We start from the raw sequence: 7,293 nt of genomic DNA, 5'->3' as shown, positions 1-7,293 counted from the left end.
TCGATGGTCGTTTCCCATTTGTTGTCTGTTGTCAGTCTGTTGGCTTGAAATAAACAGAAAGGCAGAAGGCGGAATTCTTCGCTCACAGGAAAATAAATCAGATTTGGTTTCGTGTCGGGTGGGGCTCTTGGAATTTGTTGCGTCTCAGAGTGCTCCCACTGCTGTTGGACTTGCATTCAAACGCACACTAAGAAGGAAATTAGCATTTTGTTTTCTTCTTCTTCTTCCTCAGACAAACACACAGCGGTTGAACACCTCAGTTCTCAAGATGCGCAATGGCCCCAGCTCGTGTTATTTCCGGGGCCTGCTGAGAGCCACCACGCACAGCCCAGCATCTCCAACTTCAGTCGCCTCCCTGCCGTCCCAGGCGACGTCTCCGCAAGGAGCGTCGCCTCCCTCGTCTCGCGTTGTCGCGGTGTTCTGGTGCGGCTGCAGCTCTGAGCCACAGGAAACCCAGACAGGCGTCTACGAGGCAGGGGATGCGACACATCGACACCCCTGCAGTGGTCTGTTTGCTGTCAGATGACACCAGAGCCAGCGACTAGAACAAAGAGCCGCGTCCCGCCAATATAAAATTGCTTGTTTATGTGGACAAAACACTTTAATGCACTGCTGTTTTCACACCGCAACACTCGTTTGCTGTTTCATGGCCTTTAACTGTTTCTTGTGTTAAAACATTTGAGCTCCTTGTTGCACCAACTACATTTTCTACTCATTCCTCTGCAGCTGCTGCTGCTGTCACTGCAATGGTGCAGCACCGAACAATGCAATGTCATGAAGGAAAGTCCTGTAACAGTTTTTCGTTCGTCTTGCTGTACAATAATACAAACAAGTAAAAATAAGTGAGAGTCTCAAATAGAAAATATTGCCTCCTGTCCTTCACCTGCAGTCGTGCAAGAAGACATTACAATCACTTCATCACTCCCAGTCTGTGGACAGGAAGCTGATGTCACTTCCTCCTGCGACCCTTTCCGGGCCTCAAAAGAAGATGGTCTGGGTGTGTCCTGCACTTTGCCCTCAACTGCTTCAGCTGACTTGCTGACTGCCTTTTCAGAGGAACTGCGGATGGCATTTGCCACAACTCATCCCGTCTGCAGAGGCTCCGGAGTGGATACTCGGTGGCCTGAGCGAGGAGAGCTGACTGAGCCAGGGAGATTTCTGCCAGCTTACTGCTCCACTGATACGATGATGAAAGACACAGGGTAATTTAGGCTCCGTCCTGGACTGGGATAAGTTCTTTATGTAATGGCTCACACCAGGAAGATTTTTATCTCTGGGGCAACATACTACAATACTACAACAAAACTATTACTGTATTTAAAACCCATGTAAATGTGTATGGGGGACCTTTTCACACCTACACAATAATAGTTTGAATGCTAAAACAAATCCATTCATCCATCCATCTTCTATACCCGCTTTGTCCTGCACTCAGGGTCACAGGGTTCTGCTGGAGCCTATTCTAGCTGGCATGGGGCAAAGGCATTGTTTCACCCTGGATAATTCGCCAGATCATCGCAGGGCCACATAGAAAGACAAACAAAAATATGGCCATTCACACATACACACATTGGACCTCTATGGTCTTGTTAGAAAGTGCAGTTAACTTGTGGAGGTGTGACCGCTCATCCAAACCCTGATGCCAACCCAACAAACAAACCTTGGTGCGGCAAAAATTGCGGGTCTCAGTTTGCTTGTTCATGCAATCCGACCTCAAGATAGGAAATGAACCAAAAGAAAGGCATGGTAGGGTGATGAAGTTCATGCATGGCACACAAGGAGACAACACATGATGGAGAAGTGAGGAGGTAAACGGAGCAGCATGGGCACCACATCAGCCTCTCTCTCTCCCATTATTCTGAAATATTTATTATTATTATTATTATTATTATTATTATTATTATTATTATTATTATTATTATTATTCATAAGAACAACAACAACAACAACAATAATAATAATAAATCTAATTTATTTAGCGCTTTTTAGGACACTCAGTCACTTGACTGAGAACATGAAAGAGGAGAAAAAAAAAGTGAGATACAGTAGATTTAATAGACACGCCACTAAACAAGTACGTGCACTCATCAAGACGCAATGACAGCGACCCATGAGACCACAGCGCTCGTAAAGCAATAAGCAGCCTACTTCCTGTTTGTACAGCAACACTCTCGGCCACCACTACCATTCACCGCCCGCGCGCCTCCTGCCAGTTTAATACATATTCCGTTGATTCGCTCTGGTAGATGCTCCGTCCTCTCTAGGACGGCGTCGCAGTGGCGATGACAGCGAGCCAGACAGATGGACGCAGTGTCCCAGTAGCTCGTCTGAGTCACATTTGGGGACCTTTTTTGAGGTACTGCCCGTCGGAAGGTCATGTGACGCGCAGAGCAAAATCAGAAGGACCAAATGAGGCCAGGCAGCTACATCACACATTTCTACTGCTGCTGAGCAGCAATTCAAATCAGAATGTTGTTCTCCATGTTGACGCCGTACTCATGGTCACACTGCGGAAATGGCTTTGTGAAGAGGCGAGTCACAGCGGCACCACTATTATCAGTCCGCTTTCATTTCCTTCTCTCTGGCCTCCCAAATTAAAAGCCAGAAGTTGGGTTTGGCAAACAATGACACCTTTCCATTAGATTTGGAAAAATGCACTGATTAGTGTTCTTAGTGTTTCCGAGGCTGAAGTTTGACAAGCACAAAAGAGCCAAGCAAACACAGATGTTACCTGCAAAAATGTAATTTTGTTGTGTTAAACATTAAAACATGACAATTTCCTGTTCTCTTCTTTCCCTCACTGAAAATACCTCTTAGAAAGATTACATTACACACTGATTGACTGTGAGACAACCTTGCTGGGTTTAAAAGACCGCACTGGGTTTCAATGGATATTTTTCTTGCTTCACAAGATTCTAACACACACACACACACCATCTTTGTTTTTTGCAGATAATTGGTTTTAACGCTATTTCACACTAATTTCTGCAGACCTGTGAAGACAATGCTATATTCTCATATTCTTTCCACTTTGAGTTCAGTTTAATTTACCAGTTTACACTTTATTTCACGCCTCGTTTTAAAAGTACCTTTCCACTTATGTTGACTCCAATTAAAAGCAGCAAATTATTTGTGTTCAAAAAAAGTGCTTTTGGGTTTTGTTTTTGTTTTTTTACCACAGCGAACAAAAGACTCCCCTCCACCTCCCAAACAACAACAACAACAACAACAACAACAACAACAACAACAATAAAACACATAAAGAAAACGATAATCCAGAGAATCCTTCGGTTGTGTGGCCAGAGTAAGAAAAATAAGCCAATATGATTAGTCCAGGCTGCTGCTGCATTCTGAAGGTCACTCATTCTGCTTGTCCTTAATGTATTTTCCCTGATGCAGCAAAGGGCAGAGATGGGGATGGTAAACATATGTATGCCTGCGCTTGTATGGCCAAGGCGCAGGGTGCTGATACTGTTAGTTTCCAAGTCACAGTGTCCCACCAACAGGAAGCCCTTCGGTAAGACTCGCTTTGTATTCTGCTGAAGGAAGGTCAGACCTCATTTGGTTGGAGACAAGAGGAAAAAATACACTGGAGGACAAAAAGAAAAAAAAACTAAGACAGAGAATTTAGAGCACGTCTTGGCGCCAACCTCAGTGACACGTCATGCAGCTGCCACCTGTGACGGAGGCGGGGCTTCAGGTGAGTCAGGACACAGGCCTCGGTGAATAATGAGTGAGGCCGCTTATTGTTTATTGAGTCTTCCTGTGCAGTGTTTTGTTTTTCTATATGTTGCTCATCATTTTATACACCAGTGTGTGTTTTTCCTGCGTTTGAAAACTTTCTTGAACTTACTGTAAATACTGTATAGTTTACTTGTATTGTTTTTAGTGCTGCAACAGTGTAGTTTCTCAATATGGGATCAATGAAGTACATTTATTCTATTCTAACTACCGGCTCTGCAAGCGGCTGCACGTTTCTCAAATGTAACTGGGCAAAACCAGGCCACACCCCTTTAAGCTCCCACCCTGTCCGCCAGCCAAGCCCCCGGGATCAAATTTGGCCACCCATTCATTTCAATGCAGTTGCTCACCCAGCAGCATAGGAGGGGTTTTGGGTTCTGTGTTGCTTCTGCACTATGGAGCCTATGGAGCCATGCACAGTAATGTCACTTCCAATCATGCCTTTGCAACACGTGATACATCAGGACGCATCGGCCAATCAGCAAGAGCTGAGACACAGCAACACGTAGGGTGCCGTGACATCACGCAGGGAATAAACTCCATTTTTGGTGATTTTACTTTAGCTTTATACATTTTTCTTTCTTTAGAAATCTTTAAAGTCCATGACTCAAAAATCTACAATAGAAAAATGATTATGAACAATGAATTATGAACTGCGTTTCAGGTCACTGTCGTCCTGTTAGCCGTTTTACAGGAAATTCTCTTTTGCATTGCGGTCTATTGAAAAAGACGGGGTGTTTGAGGTTTTTGGCTTCAGTACCTCGTGTGGCCACTAGAAAAATATCCACGTCCATATTTCCAATCTGGTTTCCAGTTCTTACTATACATTTATGCTGCCAGCCTGTTTGCAGTGGAAGTTTGCAGAATAAAGCATCTGCTCACCTTCCCCCTCGAACAAGACTGCACAGAGCCGCTGGGTCATGAAAGCCTGTCAGTGTGAATAATGAGGCGGCCACCGAGGCCGAGCCACCGCCACCACACCAGGCAGGTGATGCACTGAGGGCAAGGCATGCTGGGAGCCACGCGGCCCTGGCCACGAGGCTCCGTGGCATTTTGGTCATCAGCTCCATGTTGGCTGGCGCATGAAGTCTGGAAGGGCTGCTGAGGGAGAGAGAAGAGGTGTGTCCGGGGTAGAGGGGCTGTCAGAGAGGGAGGGGCGTGGCACGGCGGGCCAAGAAAACAGACTGGAAAGCGCCGCGAGGCACAATGAAGAGAGGCGGAATAAACAGCAAGCTTCTCCAGCAGCCCATTAGACAGCCGGGGTTTGAAGTGGTAAGACGTGGTGAGAGGCTGTTCGTTATTTCGCCACGGCGAGGTCAGCGGCACCCTGTCAAGCAAGCGCATCACTTTTCCCATCAGAATTACAGACAAGGGCCCTGACCACTGCTCAGACTTCGAGGACCACTCCTACTATAATAGGATGAACATTGCAAAACAAAGCCAAGCCAGATGTCAGCAAAGAACTCACCAAAAAAAACAAAAAAAACAAAAAAACAGACCAACTCTTGCGTTTAGATTAAAAAAAAAACTAAACAAGCCAACTGTGTACCAAAGCTCTGTCATAGAGTCCACAGTTAACGAAGAGAAGGCCTTGGGATTCTACTCGACACTGCCATTTTTAATCAACTGGTGGCCTCACTGCGACCTTCCTGTGCATTCCAAAGAAAATGACTCAATAAGCAAAATCTATCAACCGGCAGGAGAGTTGACTTGTTTTGCACCAGAAATGCTGGAAATTATTCTACATTATTTTGAAAGTCAAAATAAGGACAGACGTATTTGAACAGGCAAACTTAGCTACAAAGTCACAAAACAGGGCTCAACAGTTTTGTGCAGCAACTCCATGAAAAACAGGCAAATTTAGGAAAACCTTTGTTTTGTTCTGTTTGTCAGATTTCCATCCATCACAAAGCCTGCCTAAAGGAAGAGTCTCAAAGAGGGCATTACTTCCCATTACAGTCCCCAGTGGCACAGTAGCACATATTATCACCCTATTTCCAACAGTTTGCTGTAAAATGTGGTCTTTTAAGGTCACAGCTGGATCTTCTGAAAGAGGAGCACCTGCTTAGGTTTTCTAATCCTGCAAGTGCAAAGGAGACCTGATGTAAGAACCAGTGAAAAGAAAGTAATTCAGCACTGATTTCAACAGTGACTCAAACAGGCAAAAATGTAAAATTGGTCATAATTTGGTTGCTGCACTGATTTATCCCTCAGGGAAGAAGATGGAAGCAGGCCACACCTCCAAAACCTTCAAAGTCAGAGCAGTAGTTTGAAGACGGCGCTTGGATGGGCAAAGAATCATTGCAATGTTCCAAGAAAATGTGTGTGGCTTGGCTGCAGCACTGCAGCGTTCATCGCTGCGGGAGACACTAAATGAACACCAATCAAAAGGGAAGCGAGGCCCGGCAATGCAGCAGGGTCAGAGCCTCATCATCCCTCAGTGGGAGGCCCCATAGAGGCGGGTGGCGTGGAAAAAAAGAAAAAGGTGTCTGGTATAACAAACACAGTGGAACATAAATAGCGGTGGCCAAAAAGACGGCACAGTAATCGGGGCCTGTGTTTCCTCACCCTCACTGCGTCGGAGATGAGAGACCTGATGAAACGGAGAACCGACGGAGGACGTCGGTGTGTCATCACCCTGGTAACTCAGCCTCCGCAGGGGTCATCTGCCCAGCGGCTGCATGGACAGAGAAGAAGCTCGGAAACTTATGAAAATAGTCGCTGCGCATCAGGGGCCTCACGTACAAAGGCGAACGTGGATTTTATCCTAAAACCTTATCAAACCAATCATCGTGGAATTGATCGCACATGAGTGCGAGCCCCGCTCCTCCCTCGGAACGCTTCCATATACATATGCATATCGGTCGAAATTAACTTTGCAGATTGGAATTTCATTCATTCTGCAATCGATCTCAGGATGAAAAAGAAAAACTTCATTGACTATAAGCTGGACACTTCGAAACTAGGTAGAAACTCGGAAAGATATGTAAATATCTTCGCAGACAAAGCTGACTAATGGGCTTCGTCATATCTCCATTCTCAGCTGTGCTCCGTCAGTCCGCAGTGTCATCAGCAACGTCTTCCAAAGGAAAGCACGGTCACCCAGGTCGATTAAACAAAAGCATATTAGAATCGACATGATGTGCAAAATTTTTCTGAGCTCTAAATACTGTTACAATGTTGAATCCTAGTGTCAAACAATGCTAAATCATCAAATAATGAGGTTCATGCGTTTGGACGTGAGCCCTGCATGCTGGTGGGCATGGTTCTGAACGCTCTTGTTCACTGAGTTTGTTTTTTTTTTTAACAATGGAACTTATTGACGTTATTGAAGTTATTTTGCTGAGCGCTGCTCCAAGAAAAAGATTTTTTCAGTGTGAGGGAAATTAAAAAAAAAAGAAAAATACAGAGCGACTACCGAAGCACCAAGGGCCACAACCGTCGGAGTGGAACCAACAGAGAAAATGTTGGAGGTTTGTTCAGCCTAATGCGGATGCCATGGAACACCTGCCCGGTCGGCAACGGGAGTGAGACGGGCTCGACTCGGCCCCC

This window comes from Nelusetta ayraudi, unplaced genomic scaffold (genome assembly GCF_046127955.1).
Source record: "Nelusetta ayraudi isolate G7.1 ecotype Tasmania unplaced genomic scaffold, CSIRO-AGI_Nayr_v1 ptg000042l, whole genome shotgun sequence".
Taxonomy (NCBI): domain Eukaryota; kingdom Metazoa; phylum Chordata; class Actinopteri; order Tetraodontiformes; family Monacanthidae; genus Nelusetta; species Nelusetta ayraudi.
The sequence above is the reverse complement of the archived record's forward strand: the minus strand, read 5'-3'. Positions refer to the sequence as shown.